The sequence below is a fragment of the Scyliorhinus torazame genome, chromosome 4, assembly GCF_047496885.1.
Source record: "Scyliorhinus torazame isolate Kashiwa2021f chromosome 4, sScyTor2.1, whole genome shotgun sequence".
NCBI lineage: Eukaryota > Metazoa > Chordata > Chondrichthyes > Carcharhiniformes > Scyliorhinidae > Scyliorhinus > Scyliorhinus torazame.
This window is the reverse complement of record NC_092710.1, coordinates 193,629,769-193,648,707: the sequence shown is the minus strand read 5'-3', so window position 1 is coordinate 193,648,707 and position 18,939 is coordinate 193,629,769. Positions and strand designations below refer to the sequence as shown.

Genomic DNA, 18,939 nt, shown 5'->3' with positions numbered 1-18,939 from the left:
AAGAGGAAGTGATGATATGCATAAGCAGTTTTGGTAATATTAACAGACACAACATCCAACCAGCAGGTGGCAGTAGAGAACAACCATGTGGCACTGCAACCTCAGGGAGTCTGGAGATAATCATTGAAGTGGATAGTCACATGTTGTAGCTCTTGATATTTTGATAGCAATAATTTAATAGTTAGTAGTTTTTCATAGTTTTGTGTTTGTTATCTACCCACGTTATTGTTTAACAATAAACTTCAACTAGTCACGAACTAGACATTCTCTAGTGCATGATTCCTACTGGCCTAGAACATAACACTCCCCACTGCTGAGAAAATTTCTAAGTGTGGGCTAGACCGGGGGAAAACATCCAAAGCCCCAAAAAACAACTAAGGACGCGATCTAACTAAAAGAAAATAGAGTCCTTTCTGGGCGGGACTAGCAGGATTAGGTTGTAGCACCGGGACAGACCCCACTACCTAACGGCACTCTGCTTTTAGTGCCCCGGCATCCCGAACTGTAGACCCCTCGAAGCAACTCCCGGACAGCACCAATGCCCCCACGCACCCCACCTCACAAGGTCAGGGTCACCCCTTTGGAAATGAGCAATGATTACATGGCAGAAAAGTGGCGTTGTAGGTGCTGGCACCAATGGAGGCTTTCACTGTCGTGTTGTCAGGAACATAGTGCAAAAAACCTGACGGATAGATCCCACAAAATCACGCTGGTTGGTGAGGGGAGGTGTGGGGGTCTCACCCCACCAACAACTTAATTTTTCAAAAATCGGGGTGCCATTTTTAAAGGCCCCTCCAGAGCAGACAAGTTAAAATGGAACCCCCCTCCAGACCCCATCCCACGTCTCCAGCACTACCCAGTTGTTAGCACTGCTGTCTCACGGCACCAAGGTCCCAGGTTTGATCGCGGTTCTGGGTCACTGTCCATGTGGAGTTTGCACATTCTCCCCGCGTTTACATGGGTTTCACCCACACAACCCAACGATGTGCAGGGTATGTGGATTGGTCACGCTAAATTGTCCCTTAATTGGAAAATAATAAATTGGGTACTCTAAATTTAAAAAAAAAACAGAAAACAAAAATTGTTTCACGAGCCTAACTCTAAGTATGTCTAACCCGTCTCTGCATTTTTGAACTATTTCTCCATTGGCGTGTCCGCTTTCTTCATCCGTAAATCCCCCCCACCCACAGTTATATGTTGTTCATAACCTTACATTCTCTAAACACATACTGGAGCCCTTGCCACAAGGTTCCCTTCCTTCAGTTTGCGCTGTCTTGTTCCCCCTCACACTGGAGCCCTTATCCTGGCACCACACTAAAGCCATGAAGAAGCATGCTGTGCAAGCTTGCCGAATCTGTAACGCCGCTTCCTTGCATTCCTATCAGGGTCCCTTGTGAACACTGTGCTGAGTTGTGTGAACTCACCTCAGAGTTCCCCTCGAAGTTCAGGTCACCAGCTGCATGTCTTTTAAAAGCCATTGTAAATCATACCGGTCTCCATTCATGCCGACGTGGTATTTAAATTTTACTTGGGGGTTGATTCCGGCATATGTCTACAATAATGAGATGCAAATTGATGCTAATGATGTTCACGACATTCGGCAGTGGGAAATACGGCGGGCCATTTCAGGGGGAGGGACAATCGCTTCCTGGTTTTACGTCGCCGGGAAATGTGTCTCAGACCTTCTTGGGATATTTTGCGATCTTGCAATTGAACATGCCCATCCCGATGGGGGCGAGGAAAATTCAGGCCATGATCTTACTGAAACATATAAGATTCTGTGGGGGTTTGAGAGGGTTAATGTTGACAGATGATTCTTCTCATGGGGAATTTATACACAGTTTCAGATAAGGGTTCCCCCATTTAAGACGGCGGTGAGGAGAAATGTATTTTGTCAGAGGGTCGTGAATCTTTGAATTCTCGACTGCAAAGAGCTATGCCAACTGAATCTTTGAATATATTCAAGGCTGATAGATTCTTGAACTACAAAGAAATCAAGGGTAATAGGATATAGGCAGGAATGTGGAGTTGAGGCCAAGATCTGATCTCTCATGATTTTATTGAATGGCGGAGCAGGTTTGAGGGGCTGATTGGCCTACTCCTGCTCACATTTCTTATTTTCTCATGTTCTCTGGAGGGGTGATATTATTTTTATTCTTTCACAGGTGTCGCTAAGTCAGCATTTATTGCCTATCCCGAATTGTCCTTGAGGAGGTGGTGGTGGGCCACCTTCTTGAGCTGCTCCATGTGGTGTCGGTTCGCCCACAGTGCGATTTGGAAGGGATATGATCAATATGACCCCAAAGCAATTATGAAAAAAGGTACTTGCTTGTCGTTTGCTGTTAACTTATCTTTGGAACAAGTAAAGAAATTAGAATCTTGGTCAGTAGTTGTCACTAGATAAACAAATGATACAAGAACCACAAGATTGATATCAATTTAGACAGGTGACTCCATTTCTTTCAAAAAGACTGCTGCCACACAAAATCTCTTATTAAATGGTAGAAAAGGAATAATGAGGTGTGTCCTGGAAAGGCCATCGGTCTGGATTTTCAGGTCAGAGCAAAACAACAGTGCCTGCCGCTAACCTTGGGGAAAAAGAAACTCACAATGAGCCAGCAATCCCTCTCATGTCGATTTTATCTTTCCTGATGTGAATTTCATTCCAATATCAGAGATGGGAGATGTTTCACATCGGAATGAGGCTAATAGTTTAAAACCAATAAGAACATAATGAATAGCTGGGGTGAGCCATTTGGCTTCAAACCTGCTCCACTAATTAACAAGATCATAGTCATCTTCAACTTCAACTGTGTCAACTAAAAAGTGGTAGATGCCATCAAATCAAGTGATTCCTAAAATTTCCACCTGCGAGGACTTCAACCCTATGGGGGGAACGTCAACAGCATCTTCCAGATTTCCACCTTTGACTGCGGACTCCAGGGGCGGAATTCTCCTTTTGCGGGACTAAGTCCCCACGCCGGCGGGAAAACCGGCGCGAACCACACCGGTGTCAACAGCCCCCGAAAGTGCGGAGGGACTGCGCGAGTTCGCGCATGCACGAAGGACCGGCATGCTCTCATGCAGGCGCGGAACCGCCAGTGTGGTTCCACGCATGTGCAGACCGGCCGGCGTATTCTGGTGCATGCGCAGGGGGCTGTCTTCTCCACGCCGGCCATGGGGAAACCCTACAAGGAAGGAGTGCCCCCCCGGCACAGGCCCACCTGCAGATCGGTGGGCCCCGATCGCAGGCCAGGCCACCGTGGGGGACCCTCCCCTGGGTTGGATCCCCCCCCCCCCCCGCCCCCAAGGACCGCCCCAGCCTACCTACCTGCCAGGTCCAGCTGAGTGGGACCATGTCTAACCCACGCAGGTGGGACTGGCCAACAGCGAACGGCCGCTCGTCCCATTGGGGCCCGCCAACGGCACCTGATTGGCGTGGCGTAAATCCCGCCCCTGCCCGAAAACCGGCGCTGGAGAATACGGCAGCCGGCGTCGGGGCAGCGGGGCAGGATTCGCGCCGCCCTGCGGGGATTCTTCGATCCGGTGGGGGGGTCGGAGAATCCCGCTGCTGATGTTTCTGTCAGTTTCAGAGCTGTAACGATAGCAAGTGCTGAGAATTATTACAGTCATTGCATCTGTAAAATCTAAGTCATTGTCACATAAAAGGCCTGAGACACCCACTGTGCAGGTCTGAAAGTTGTTCTTATTGTTCTAAAAGTTTCCAATGATTAGGATTTGTATCATCGATTAGATTTCAGTCATTAGTCCAGATGAGTATTTATCTCTGCTCTTTAACCATAATGCTAGTCAAAACACCCTCATTTTGTACCATCTCCAGATGTGCAATTGGAAAAAGGGCCATGTCAGCGGACTCGTATCACAAGTAAATGGATAAATGATGCAAATGCAGAAGAAAAAGCTCTCTTTATTTTACCTTGGTCAGTTATTTGCTTTCAAATGTGAGAATTTGCACGTTTCTGTTTTATTTCAGGTTTACGTAATTTGCAGTGTTATCGGTTGTTAATGTACAAGTGTTTTGCAGTTCTCACCTAAACTGGCATGTTACTAAAAGCTTTATATTTTGTTATTGAGATTACACCAATAGGCTGGGACAGCATTATGTTCTAATTCCATTTTATGTGTTTTTCAAAAAGTGATACCTGTTATAAGCAAATTAATGAACTTCTGGGGACAAAATGGATACATTATTCAGCTGATATGCTCATCAGACCTGAAAAATCTGAAACATCTCTATACTTTGGTTGGCAGAATACATTGTTTACTGTTGTCACTTAATGTACCTTCAGTTCCCAGAGTTCTTTACAAAAATATTCTATTATTATGTCAATAGCAGAACCCAGTGTGTCAAAGAGATGTGTCAGGACAGGAGAGACAGGCAAACTATACTTATTTCCCCTAACGGACTAACCGTCCGTAAGCAGATGATGTTTTGAATTGTTATTCAAGTATTGGTAGCGTGTTTTCCTAAACCCACAGTTTGTGTGATCCAATTTACGAATAACTCGCAGCAAACTCATGTTATGATTAATTCTGAAGGTTAATTTATTCCACATTCAAAACCTGGTGGAGAGTGTTCCCAGATTTTTACTCCATTACATACCCATACAGGAAGAGGGGAATAGAAACAAGAGTTTTACAATTATAGATATTAACAGTACAAGAAGCACAGAAATGAATATGAGATCAGGTGATTTCCAGAGTCAGAGTACAATGAGGAACCCTTTCGTGCAGGAGCTCAAGTTCAGCTGGCTGAAGATTGGAGCTGCAGTGTTTGCTTTACTGTCGCTGCTAACACCTCAAGATACAGAGACTGGGTTGGTTTGCACGCGATAGTAGGAAATCTTACAGCAGAGATGGGTTTCGAGGAGCAGGTTGTGTTTTGTCTGGAGTTCTGTTTCTTGGTGGTTCACCAGTTGGATGTTAAACAGCAGACTGATTGTGAGGCCAAAGATGCAGGGCGGGATTCTCCGTCCCGGGAATTCAAAATTCAGGTGCATCGGGGAAAATCGGAATCGGTGCCGATCCGACCGAATGGCCCTGACACCCCCTGCTGGCAGCATAAACAAGGTTGATAATGCGTGCCATCGAGGCAATGTAAACAAATGCAAGTAGATCTTTTTTGTTAATAAATTTAGAGTACCAAATGCATTTTTTCCAATCAAGGGGCAATTTAGCGTGGCCAATCCACCTAGCCTGCACATCTTTGGGTTGTGGGGGCGAAACCCACGCAAACACGGGAAGAATGTGCAAACTCCACACGGACAGTGACCCAGAGCCGGGATCGAATCTAGGACCTCGGCGCCGTGAGGCAGCAGTGCTAACCACTGCCAAATGAAAGTAGATCTTAATGACCCATTTGCATCTATTTAACAGACCCGATACCCTATGCTCCGGCCTCCTGTGATTCTCCGGTCCCGGCTGGGAATCATGTGGGGGCGGATTACTTGTGGCTCCAGCAATTCTGAACCTGGTATGGCTGATGTCGCAGTGGGCCAAGGGCCCCCTTGGCCCACTGCGAGGCCCACTGCCAGGGCCACACAGGTAGAGACCATTGGAACCCATCCGAGGGTCACCCCCCCCCCCCCCCCGCCCCAACAATGCACTGCCTACCCACGCCTTCTAAACCAGACTCCTCACCCAACAAGCCCCTCCAAAGGGACCGCTGTAATAGGGAAATCCCCCACAGGGACCTCTGTAATAGGGGGCTACATCAAAGTGATGTAAGTGCATTCCAAGCACTAAGTACATTCCAATCACTCAAGCATGTGATTTCACTGCACTTACATTTCTTCCATGTGGTCAATGCTTACAAACATTGGGGTTTCACCACTTCGGCCACTGAAGCGTGAAAGGATACGAATGGATCAAAGCTGCAGATCGTTTTTAGGGGCTGTCAATCACAGACCACTACTCTAAAGCTATGAATGGCTTGCAGTAAATGGATTAGTGACAACCAGACGCAGGCATAGCTGCTCTCCTTCAAGGAGTGGATACATGGAGCTGCGAGGCACCTATTGCAGCTTCCCACTGCCCCTGTGTGAACTGCTTTCCAGCTTCCATGTAGGGGTCCCTTTTCTGATGGAGAGGAGAGATTTCTGTGTGTGTGGGTCGTTGAGAAGATTCCTTTAGGGAGGGGGTCCCTGTGGGGTGTCCCACTATTACAGCAGTCCCTATGGAGTGGTCCCCCATTACAGGGCTCCCTGGGGTGGTCCCCTTATAACAGGGGAGGTGGGTCAGGAACCTTCGCATTTGGGGGTAAGGAGGCACCCAGGCAATCCGAGGATGAAGGGCTGTTGTGCGGCAGAAGAGGGGGTAGTTGGGGCCAATTTGCGGTGTGGGGGGTTGGTTGGCAGGCCGCGGGATCTCGCTATTGGACCACCCGCTCACGATGGTGGCCTGATAGAAGGATTCCCTGGGAATCCCTCATATTCCATGGCGTGCATAAATTTACATGACATGGACCACTGAATTTCATCCCACTTTATGATTGCAAGGGGGTCGTAAAAATGGTGCAAGGCTGCTCCTGCGGGGGTTCATGGAGCGGGATTTTTCATTGCCCCACGCCGATATTGTAATCGGCGATTGGGCGGAGAATCCATTTTTACGACTGAATTGGGGGCGACGCTTGTTTTTGGATGCTCCGCCCCCTCCAAAGCGACGTCATTGGGCAGTATGCCGCACGCCATTGAGACAGTCTCATGTCTTCACCTGAAGGCCCTCCCTGATACTCCACCCCCGATCACTTGTTCTCACAGTTTTCATCAACCTTGCGTGGCGGCTGTCGACTGTGCCCAGCACTGCCACAGTCGGGGGGGGGGGGATGTGCCACTTTCCTGAGGGGGCTTTTGCGAGGGCTGGGGGGAATCACTATCTGGCAGGTCGGGTCCGAGCCCGGCCACCGCCATGTTGTATGGCATGACCGCGTGTACGCTTAACTGCGCATGTGCCATTCTCCAGCCGTTTTTGGTGAGGTAGCCGGGAGTTTTACCCGCCATCGCTGCTAGCCCATCACTGGTCCCGGAATCGGTAAGGGTTCGGCACCAATTTAGGCATCGTAGAACGCCACAGTTCCCACGCCAGCGTCGGCAAAATCGGAGAATCCAGACCATATGTCTATGAAGAAACAAACTTGTTTCATTATTTCATGACAGAACTCATTTGAATCTTGAGCTGAAGCTGTCTTAATGACCAAACTACCATAAGGTATTTGTTTTTATGTCAGTTTGAAGCAATAGCTAAGCAGCCTGAACTTAGGGGCTGGATTTTCCAGTCCCCCAGCCGTGTGTTTCTCGGCGACGTGCCATTCACTAGCGGCAGGATTCTCTTTTCTCGTCACTTGTCAATAGGAATTCCCACTGAAGCCACCCCATGCTGTTGGGAAACCAAAGGGTGGGGGTGCATTGCTGGCAGGAATAGAGAATCCGAAAGAAAGGCCAGATAATTCCAGCCCTTCTGTTTAAACAAACCATGCATTGTTTTAATTGATCTCTTCCAGAGAGGAAAATGTTATTCTCTGATATTATAATTAGAAATGGTCTTTTCTTTTATTTATAATAGCTTTAGTTTAGGGCTTGAGTTGAGATACGCTGACAAGAGAATGAAGCTTTATTTATCGCTTCGCTGTAGTTGTAAGAAAGTGTGCGTTTGTTTACGATGGATTGTAAACCTCGAGATAATGACCCATAGATCAAGGATTGATGCAAACGTGGGGTGACACAAGTTGACTTGTGCCCTATAGCCAATAGGAGTAGAGAATTTTGGACTGCCTGTAAAAAAAAGGAAGATGGAATTGGAGGCTGGGGGATGAAAGTTGAGAAACCAAAATCCTTGTTGGCACAGTGTTACAATGGCTTCTGGAGTATGACTCTACTGGACAGTGTTCAATATCACATCAAAGACAAGAAAGAGGGACATTGGCTGTGCTAAGAGTTGCTGGGATCTTGAGAGATGAGAAGCTTCTGCGTTGTCTTCACTGCTTCTAGTTAAGTATATGTAAACTCTTGCTTAATAAATTCAACTTCATTCATAAATACTAATTATTTACATCTCTGTAGGTCAAGCATAACTGAGGACCCTAGTGCTAGAAATTCAGTTTGTTTTAATTTGAAGGATTTTATACCTCAAAACCCTAAACATTACAAAGGTTGTCTACGGGTTCTGTTGCAAATGATGACTTTGATGATAACCGACAAAAGAACACTGTTGGGTATGCAGAAAAGCCTGCCAGACAGGCTTCAGTCAACACCAAGGAAAATGGAGGGGCCCAGCACCAACCTGGCAGACTTGATCAAACAGGCAGTCCCAAATTGTGGCGTTAATCAGCTTCGATGCACTATTATGCACTTCATTCTCTTTAAAGAATTCAGGTCATCCTTGCTTGCACTCCTTTCTGCTCCAATGTTCTATGGATTTCTTGGTTTGGTCAGGCCTGCGTATTGGCTAATGTACTAGAAAGCATGTCAAAATGTAGACCATATGAAGCATTTACAAATTTCAATTTGAGTTTCCTTGAGTTCGTGTTACCAGCAACGGCAAGCCCACTTGTTGTGTTGGGGCCATATCACTGACATTCCCGATGCTGCACCATTCAGCCCTTAATGTAAAACTAGGCAATTGCTTCAGCTACAGCTGGTCCAGGTCACAAATACTTAAAAAAGGCACTATCCCCTATCAATACTATAAACTTTTGAGTAAATATACACACAAAGAAAATAATAAATTATTACAAGGCATTAGAGATGTCAATCTAACAAATTCACACTCTTCTGCAAGCTAAGAAAACATTGCCTGCTGAGCCAAGTGGATGAGTCACTCCTGGAGGCAGCCAAGTATTCATAATGACATTACCTGTCATTCTGCTTCTGTTGTTACAGTGGACCTGACTCTTCCACTACCACCTGTCTGAAATGAAAACAGGGTGGGCGGAAGCATCCTTACTGGAGATGAGTTTGCGTGGTCGGCAATTTTCATGACTCACACTTCTGATCCCCTTGATGACAATCCAGCCTATCGTCTCTATATTACCATCCAAAGTGCAAGCAGTGCCGGTATTTGAGCTGGTGGCTGTGAATGTCAGATTATGTGAGTGTTTCTCCCTCAGAGGTGTGCTCTTCCTCTGGGCCTCCATCTTCAGGCACCACTGGTTAGCCAGGCAGCAGGTCTTGCATAAATGCTCAAGTGGAAGGTTGGGATGAGGGAAGGGGCAGATGGCTGGAAAGCAAGAGCCATTTGCACTTTTATATCATGCCAGATTCTGGAATGAAGGTGAAGTGGTATTTCAGTAGCTGCATTAAATGGCAGAAAAGGACTATTAGTGAGGATAGCTTCAGCGAAGCACGGTAGCATTGTGGATAGCACAATTGCTTCAGCTCCAGGGTCCCAGGTTCGATTCCGGCTTGGGTCACTGTCTGTGTGGAGTCTGCACATCCTCCCCGTGTGTGCGTGGGTTTCCTCCGGGTGCTCCGGTTTCCTCCCACAGTCCAAAGATGTGCAGGTTAGGTGGATTGGCCATGATAAATTGCAGTTAGTGTCCAAAATTGCCCTTAGTGTTGGGTGGAGTTACTGGGTTATGGGGATAGGGTGGAGGTGTTGACCTTGGGTAGGGTGCTCTTTCCAAGAGCTGGTGCAGACTCGATGGGCCGAATGGCCTCCTTCTGCACTGTAAATTCTATGAAAAAATGAATGCCAGTTGCCAAGGCTTCATTGGTAACCACACCAATAATGCTGAACACCACCTCCTCAAAGAGGGTGAGGACATGCAGCCATGCCTATCCCCTCAGTTCTCTCCTGTCATGCAAGAGGGATGAGCGCCTTCAGCATTTATACTTTCAGAGATACAAGACGATAAAGATCCAGGAGGCCAGAGAAGGTAAGTTAATTGGAGTTTTATTTAAGCTTAAGGAAATGGCAATACAACACAATGGGTCCTGGTCGGGACTAACAGAAGTTCCCATCACAGTCTGGGCCACCTTTTAAAGTGCAAGGTAACGAGCCCCAGCTGGGTGGGCGCAGTGACAAATACCTCCAGTATCCCATGGGTGACAAATGATTGGTGTAGTTTCTCCACGGTAGCCCTTGAGGTAGTAGTGACATCCGGTATACATCTCCCCACTTCTAGTGGGTGACCACGAGGACCAGAAACATCAAGCCCATGAGCAGCCCAGCGAAGACAGCGTGCAATGCACCCGGGGGTATACAAGGTCAGCTTTTGGTGTTCCTCGCATGCTGACCTTTTTACCATGCTCTCAATGTCGCTGCTAATTCCACGCCATCACATACAGCTCCTCACAAGCATCTTCATCTTCGAGACACCAGTGAGTCCCTGATGCACGATCAATGACTACTAAAGCGAGGTTGTAGTCCAACTGAAGGCTTTAATAAGCTAGATGTTTCCCCCAGCAGCTCAGGTACAGAATGAGGGCTGCTGGGGCGGCACGGGTTCTTATACCCCGCCTATCAGGGTGGAACTATTATACACTCCAGCCAATATCAAGCATACAGGTTCTACCAATGGTGCTTTAGCCTATCAGGTACCGTAATACCTATAATACCACATTCACCCCATGTTAAAAAAAAGTCCGGCGGGTTGGTGGCCAGAAACTACAAAACATAGCAACTTGGTATAATTAGTTATGGAGGTACCGTAATACCTCCGTACAGTGTTTAGTAACTATTTACAAGTCTGGTAGCTATGTACATTTGGTGGTTTATATTTACAGATTACAGTTAAAATGAAGCAATCAGTCGATCGGGGGCCCTGGTCATCCTCGGTGATCGTCGGAGCCTCGGTGGTGACTCCGGTGGAGGCTCGGGCGTCTGTGACTCCGGGAGCGTGGCTTCGATCTCCATGGCAGCTTCGTCACCCCGAGACGGCGCCGGTGGGGAAAACGGCTGACCTGGGGAGGGAGTGCCTGCAGGGGGCGTCGGTGGGTGGGGGGGGCCTAGATGGGGGCGGCGGAAGGACCGATCCTCCTGTAAGGTGCTGCGGTGGAGGGGAGGGTGGGACTGGTGGCTGGAATGTGCGTGGAGTTCCGGCGGGCGCCAGGTCCCGTAGGGAGACTGCATCTTGTCGGACGTTGGGGTACGCCACGTAGGCATACTGGGGGTTAGCATGGAGCAGATGGACCCTCTCGACCAGCGGGTCCGACTTGTGCGCCCGCACATGTTTTCGGAGCAGGATGGGTCCGGGTGCTGCCAGCCAGGTCGGGAGCGAGGTCCCCGAGGAGGACTTCCTAGGGAAGACAAGGAGACGTTCATGGGGTGTCTGATTGGTGGTCGTACAAGGCAGTGACCGGATGGAGTGGAGGGCATCCGGGAGGACTTCTTGCCAGCGGGAGACTGATAGGTTCCTGGACCGTAGGGCCAGTAGGACGGTCTTTCAGGCCGTTCCGTTCTCCCTCTCTACCTGTCCGTTACCCTGGGGGTTGTAACTGGTCGTCCTGCTCGAGGCGATGCCCTTGCTGAGCAGGAATTGACGCAGTTCGTCGGCCATAAAGGAGGACCCCCTATCACTGTGAATGTAAGCGGGGAACCCGAACAGTGCAAAGATGCTATGGAGGGCCTTGATGATGGTGGTGGCGGTCATGTCGGAGCAGGGGATGGCGAATGGGAACCAGGAGTACTCGTCAATCACGTTCCGGAAGTACGTGTTGCAGTCGGTGGAGGGGAGGGGGCCTTTGAAGTCCATACTGAGGCGCTCAAAGGGACGGGAAGCCTTTATCAGGTGCGCTTTCTCTGGCCGGTAGAAGTGCGGTTTGCACTCCGTGCAGATTTGGCAGTCCCTGGTGGCTGTCCTGACCTCCTTGACAGAGTAGGGCAGGTTGCGGGTCTTGACGAAATGGAAAAAGCGAGTGACCCCCGGGTGGCAGAGGTCCTCATGGAGGGCTCGGAGGCGGTCCACTTGTGCAGTGGCACATGTGCCACGGGACAGGGCGTCAGGAGGTTCGTTTAGCTTCCCAGGACGATAGAAGATCTCGTAGTTGTAGGTGGAGAGTTCGATCCTCCACCGCAAGATCTTGTCCTTTTTTATCTTGCCCCACTGTGCATTATCGAACATGAAAGCAACCGACCGTTGGTCCGTGAGGTGAGTGAATCTCCTACCGGCCAGGTAATGCCTCCAATGTCGCACAGCTTCTACTATGGCCTGGGCCTCCTTTTCAACTGAGGAGTGGCGGATTTCGGAAGCATGGAGGGTACGAGAGAAGAAGGCCACGGGTCTGCCCGCTGGGTTGAGGGTGGCCGCCAGAGCTACGTCGGACGTGTCGCTCTCGACTTGGAAGGGGAGGGACTCGTCGATGGCGTGCATCGTGGCCTTTGCAATGTCCGCTTTGATGTGGCTATCGACAGGGGAAAAACTGTGGATTGGATCAGGGGACCGGCCTTGTCCGCATAGTTGGGGACCCACTGGGCATAGTAGCTAAAGATCCCGAGGCAGCGTTTCAGAGCCTTAGGACAGTGAGGGAGGGGGAACTCCATAAGGTGGCGCATGCGTTCAGGGCCGGGGCCTATAAGTCCATTTCGCACTACGTAGCCGAGAATGGCTAGACGGTCGGTGCTAAACACGCATTTATCCTTATTGTATGTTAGGTTAAGGATTTTAGCGGTCTGGAGAAATTTTCAGAGGTTGGTGTCGTGGTCCTGCTGGTCGTGGCCGCAGATGGTGACATTATCGAGATATGGGAATGTTGCTCGTAAACCGTACCAGTCAACCATTCGGTCCATCTCACGCTGGAATACCGAGTCCCCATTAGTGACACCAAACGTGTCATCATATACATCAGCATATCATGGTACAATCACACACACACTGACACACTGGTGGACATACAGTAGGACCAACCAGCAAACACAACATCGCAGCCAATCACCAGTGAGAGCACACGCACTATAAAGACAGGGGACACCAGAGTTCCCGCTTGTTCTAGCAGCAGCCAGCTCAGAGCACAGAGCTCACAGCCTGCCTCTCAGACATTCACCATGTGCTGAGTGCCTCAGCTAGATAGTGATAGGACAGGGTCCACAGATAAGCTGGTAATGCACGTACCCAAGTTTACAGTATGTTATTACAGTTGAGTTGTTAATAAAATAGAGTTACCATCTCCAGCCGTGTTGACCTGTTTGTAGACCAGAACACCCAACACGACATGGTTCCAGGAGTGGACGCATACTAGCCCCTGTGAGACCTACCTGCAACTTATCAGCAATCCGCCATCCTGCAGCATGGAGACCAACCTGTTCCAGCAGCACCTGCAGGGTAAGGATGAGCCTTTCCAGTCTTATTTAACGCACCTCCGCATCCTCGCGCAGTCCTGCGGCTATGGGCCCACCTCTGACTCCATGATACCCGACCAGATAGTTTTCGGGCATGAGATCTGTGTAAGTCCGCCAGCGCCTATTGGAAGGGGGTACGCTTGAACTTGCGGGAACCAGGCAACTCGTTAACAGTTGCCTCCCGTAACGTCTAGTCGTACGCCCCTGACCGCACGGCACCCTCATGGGCATCGTGGGCCCCACCAGCTACCGACCTCAGCCCACCGCAAGCCTGCGCCGCGCGGCAGCCAGCCAGCCCCGGGGTGCCCAAATGCTATTTTTGCGGGCAGAACAATCACTCCCGGCATCGCTGCCCGACGCGGAGCGCAACATGCAACGGATACGGAAAGAAGAGACACTTTGTTTCTGTGTGCCAGGCCCAGTCGGTCGCCGCTGTTTCTAGGCCCAGCGTTCCTACACACCCCAGGTGCGATCCAGGGGCACCGCCATTTTCCTCCTTGCAAGTCACGTTCGGCCCGTGGCGCCGCCATTTTCTTCCCCGCAGGCCATGTGCGGCCCGTGGGCGCCGGCATCTTTAATGCCACCCGCCATGTGCGCCCCGTGGGCGCCGCCATCTTCGGCGCTATTTTGGACGGCACCTCAGGACCTCTGCTCATCTGGCCGTTCATCGCCTGCCGCTACCCCCACCACCGCTGACCAGCCCGGGGCCTCTCAGCATCTGCCACAGATCGCCTCAATCACCCTGGACCAGTCCCGGCCCCACAACCTCGCGACCGCAATGACAATGGTGAAAAGCGATGGGCACAAGACGTCCTGCCTTTTTGACTCCGGGAGCACAGAGAGCTTCATCCACCCCACTACGGTAAGGCGCTGCTCACTCGCGGTATGCCCCGTTACCCAGAAAATCTCCCTGGTTTCCGGATCCCATTCCGTTGAATTCCGGGGGTACTGCATCACGGCCGTCGCCGTCCAGGGTGTAGAGTTCAGCAACTTCCGGCTCTACGTCCTCCCCCACCTCTGCGCTGCCCTGTTACTCGGCCTGGACTTCCAGTGCCACCTCCAAAGCTTAACCTTAAAATTCCTCGGACCCCTACCCCCCCCCCTCACTGTATGCAGCCTCATGACCCTTAAGGTCGATCCACCTTCCTTGTTTGCGAACCTCACCCCGGATTGCAAACCCGTCACCACCAGGAGCAGACAGTACAGCGCCCAGGATAGGACCTTCATCAGGATGGAGGTCCAACGGCTCCTGCGGGAAGGCATCATTGAGGCCAGCAACAGCCCCTGGAGAGCCCAAGTGGTAGTAGTAAAGACTGGGGAGAAGTACAGGATGGACATTGACTACAGTCAGACCATCAAACGGTACACGCAGCTCGACGCGTACCCCCTCCCACGCATATCTGACATGGTCAATCAGATTGCACAGTATCGGGTCTTTTCCACAGTGCACCTGAAGTCCGCCTACCACCAGCTCCCCATCTGCCTGGAGGACCGCCAATCCAATGCATTCGAAGCAGATGGCCGCCTCTATCACTTCCTTAGGGTTCCCTTCGGCGTCACTAATGTGGTCTCGGTCTTCCACTGTGAGGTGGACCGAATGGTTGACCGGTACGAACTGCAGGCCACCTTCCCGTATCTAGACAACATCATTATCTGCGGCCACGATCAGCAGGACCACGACGCTAACCTCCTAAAATTTCTCCAGACCGCCAAGCTCTTTAATCTCACGTACAAAAAGGACAAATGCGTGTTCCGCATCAACCACTTAGCCAACCCTGGCTATGGTTTAGCACAGGGCTAAATCATTGGCTTTGAAAGCAGACCAAGGCAGGCCAGCAGCACGGTTCAATTCCCGGACCAGCCTCCCCGAACAGGCGCCGGAATGTGGTGACTAGGGACTTTTCACAGCAACTTCATTTGAAGCCTACTTGTGACAAGAAGTGATTTTCTTTTCATTTCATGTAGTGGAAAATGGAGTTCTAGGGCCCGACCCCGACGGCATGCGCCCCCTCATGTAACGCCCCTCCCCCACTTCCCGAAGGCCCTGAAAAGATGCCTGGGGTTTTTCTCCTACTATGCCCAGTGGGTCCCTAACTATGCGGACAAGGCCCGCCCACTCATTCAGTCCACAGTTTTTCCCCTGACGGCTGAGACCCGCCAGGCCTTCAACCGCATCAAGGTAGACATCGCCAAGGCCACGTGCACGCGGTCGACGAGTCCCTCCCTTTCCAGGTCGAGAGCGATGCATCGGACGTAGCTCTGGCAGCCACCCTCAACCAGGCGGGGAAGCCCGTGGCCTTCTTTTCCCGCACCCTCCATGCCTCCGGAATTCGGCACCCCTCTGTCAAAAAAAAGGCCCAAGTCATTGTGGAAGCTGTGCGACATTGGAGGCATTACCTGGCCGGCAGGAGATCCACTCTCCTCACTGACCAACGGTCGGTTCATGTTCAATAATACACAGTGGGGCAAGATCAAAAACGATAAGATCTTGAGGTGGAGGATCGAGCTCTCCACCTCCAATTACGAGATTTTGTATCGCCCCGGGAAGCTCAACGAGCTCCCTGATGCCCTATCCCGCGGTACATGTGCCAGCGCACAAGTGGACCGGCTCCGGGCTCTCCACGATGGCCTCTGCCACCCGGGGGTCACCTGGTTCTTCCATTTCATCAAGGCCCGCAACCTGCCCTACTCCATTGAGGAGGTCAGGACTGTCACCAGAGACTGCCAGGTCTGCGCAGAGTGCAAGCCGCACTTCTACCGGCCAGATCAAGCGCACCTGGTGAAGGCCTCCCGCCCCTTTGAGCGCCTCAGCATGGACTTCAAAGGGCCCCTCCCCTACACCGACCGCAACACGTACTTTCTGAACGTGGTCGATGAGTACTCCCGGTTCCCTTTCACTATCCCATGCCCCGATATGACTTCTGCCACAGTCATTAAAGCCCTCCACAGTATTTTCACTGTTCGGTTTCCCAAACTACGTCCACAGTGATCGGGGATCCTCCTTTATGAGTGATGAGCTGCATCTGTTCCTGCTCAGCAAGGGCATTGCCTTGAGCAGGACAACCAGCCACAACCCCCGGGGATACGGGCAGATGGAGAGGGAGAACGGGACGGTCTGGAAGGCCGTCCTGCTGGCCCTGTGGTCTAAAAATCTCCCGGTCTCCCGCTGGCAGGAGGTCCTCCCCGGCGCACTCCACTCCATCCGATCGCTCCTCTGCACCGCAACTAACGAAAACCCCCCATGAACGTCTCTTTGCCATCCCCAGGAAGTACACCTCAGGGGTCTCGCTCCCATCATGGCTGACAGTTCCTGGACCCGTCCTCCTTTGCAAGCATGTGCGGACCCTTTGGTCGAAAGGGTCCACCTCCTACACGCGAACCCACAGTACGCCTACGTGGCGCACCCCGACGAGCGCCAGGACACAGTCTCCCTCCGGGACCTGGCACCCGCTGGATCCCCACCCATGGCCCCCGACCCGACAACCTCCCCACCCCTCCCTGCGGATGCCTCATTCACCCCTGTGCCACTCCCCCTCCCCCCAGCGAACCTCACCGCAGCCCCCGCCCCAGGAGAATCCGTCCTCCCACTGGTTCCACTCAGGGGTGACAAAGACGACAACACGCTCCTGGAGTCACAGGTGACCAAGTCGGCGCCCTCAACATCACCAGACTGAGGCGATCACAGAGGAGGGTCAAGGCCCCCGACAGACTGAACTTGTAAATTTTCTTTTCCACCTCCCCCGCCGGACTCTTTTTTAACAGGGGGTGAATGTGGTAGTCACCACTAGCTGTAGTCCATCTTAAGGTAAGACACATATACTAGATGTACATGGGTAAATCCCTGCCCGCTGGCTCCGCCCAGTAGGCGGCGTATAAATGTGTGTGCTCGCCGGTGCTGCAGCCATTCTGGTTCAGCTACAGGAGGCACAACATCTTTGCTCAATAAAGTCTCGATTATTCCACTACTCTCGTCTTTGTGGTAATTGATAGTGCATCACATAATAAATGGCAGAGCAGGCTCAAAGGACTAAATGGCCTCCTCCTGTTTTTACTTTCTATGTAAACTAGTTTGACAGGAGGATGGGATCCTCAGCAGCAGGGAAGCAAATGAGGGGCTGAAAGGAGATGCAGTACTCAGCAACGGCAACCTGAATAGAAATGACAGGCAGGAGCACAGCATGGAGCGGGGAAAACCTGTTCGATTAAATTGAATCTATTTCAAAACAAGAGGGCTGACAGGTCAGGCTGATGAACGTAGGGCATGGATAGGTCCGTGGGACTGGGATATTATATCCATCACTGAAACATGGCTAAGGGAGGGTCAGGACTGGCAGCTTCTATGATGCTTGATGCAACTTACCTCAATAAGCTCATTCAAAAAATTCTAACGGTACTCTGAGCACCCGTAAAGAGGAGGGGTTAACAAGGCAATTTCTCATCCCCAGTGGATTCATCTGATAAAGGGAATATTAGAGAGCTATCCAGAGATGCACTTTGAGTATTTGTACTGTTGAAAGAAAGGGGGTTGTATCATAGGGCTAATGTTACTGGACCTGTAATCCGGAGGCTTGGATTAATCCTCTTGAGACATCGAACTGAATTTTGCGCTTATTGATGGAAGAAGCGAGACAGGTGGGGAAATGTGCATTCCGCATTCTCCCCGTGGTGCAGGGGGACACCGCGACAAATCAAGCACCCATCGCAGGCCGTCCGGTAGGAAATCTGTCCCAGCCACCAATTTAAAGGCCTGTTGCTCTCTCACTCTCTCTTTTTTTTAAATTTAGAGTACCCAATTCATTTTTTCCAATTAAGGGGCAATTTAGCGTGGCCAATCCATCTACTCTGCTCATCTTTGGGTTGTGGGGGCGAAACCCACGCAGACACGGGGAGAATGTGCAAACTTCACACGGACAGTGACCCAGAGCCGGGATTGAACCTGGGACCTTGGCGCCGTGAGGCAGCAGCGCTAACCACTGTGCCACCGTGCTGCCCTCGTCTCACTCTCTCTTGAATTGTACTGTCAGTCAATAGGAGCTGAATAAATCACAGACTAGAGTCAAATGCTGCCACCTTCAGCGGCAGACTCATATAGAACATAGAACTGTACAGCACAGTACTGGCCCTTCGGCCCATGATGTTGTGCCGAACTAGTCTGAAACTAAGATCAAATCAACCTACTCCCAATCATTCTAGTGCACTCCAAATGCCAATCCAATAACCACTTGAAAGTTGCTAAAGTGTCCGACTCCACTACCATAGCTGGGAGTGCGTTCCATGTCCCAAACACTCTCTGAGTAAAGAACCTACCTCTGACATCCCTCCTATATCTTCCACCATGAACTTTATAGTTATGCGCCCTTGTAACAGCTACATCTACCCGAGGAAAAAGTCATTGAATGTCCACTCTATCTATCCCTCTCATCATCTTATACACCTCAATTAAGTCACCTCTCATCCTCCTTCGCTCTAATGAGAAAAGCCCTAGCTCCCTCAACCTTTCCTCATCTGACCTAACCTCCAATCCAGGCAGCATCCTGGTAAATCTCCTTTGCACCCTTTCCAATGCTTCCACATCTTTCCTATAATGAGGTGACCAGAACTGCACACTATACTCCAAATGTGGTCTAACCAAGGTCCTGTACAGTT

General features: G+C 50.7%; 1 protein-coding gene across 1 annotated transcript in view; it reads right to left on the bottom strand.

The window, feature by feature from the left end:
• LOC140410664 (XK-related protein 6-like) overlaps window positions 1–18,939 on the bottom strand; it is a 168,517-nt gene that overhangs the window by 38,176 nt on the left and 111,402 nt on the right. The window lies entirely within an intron of this gene.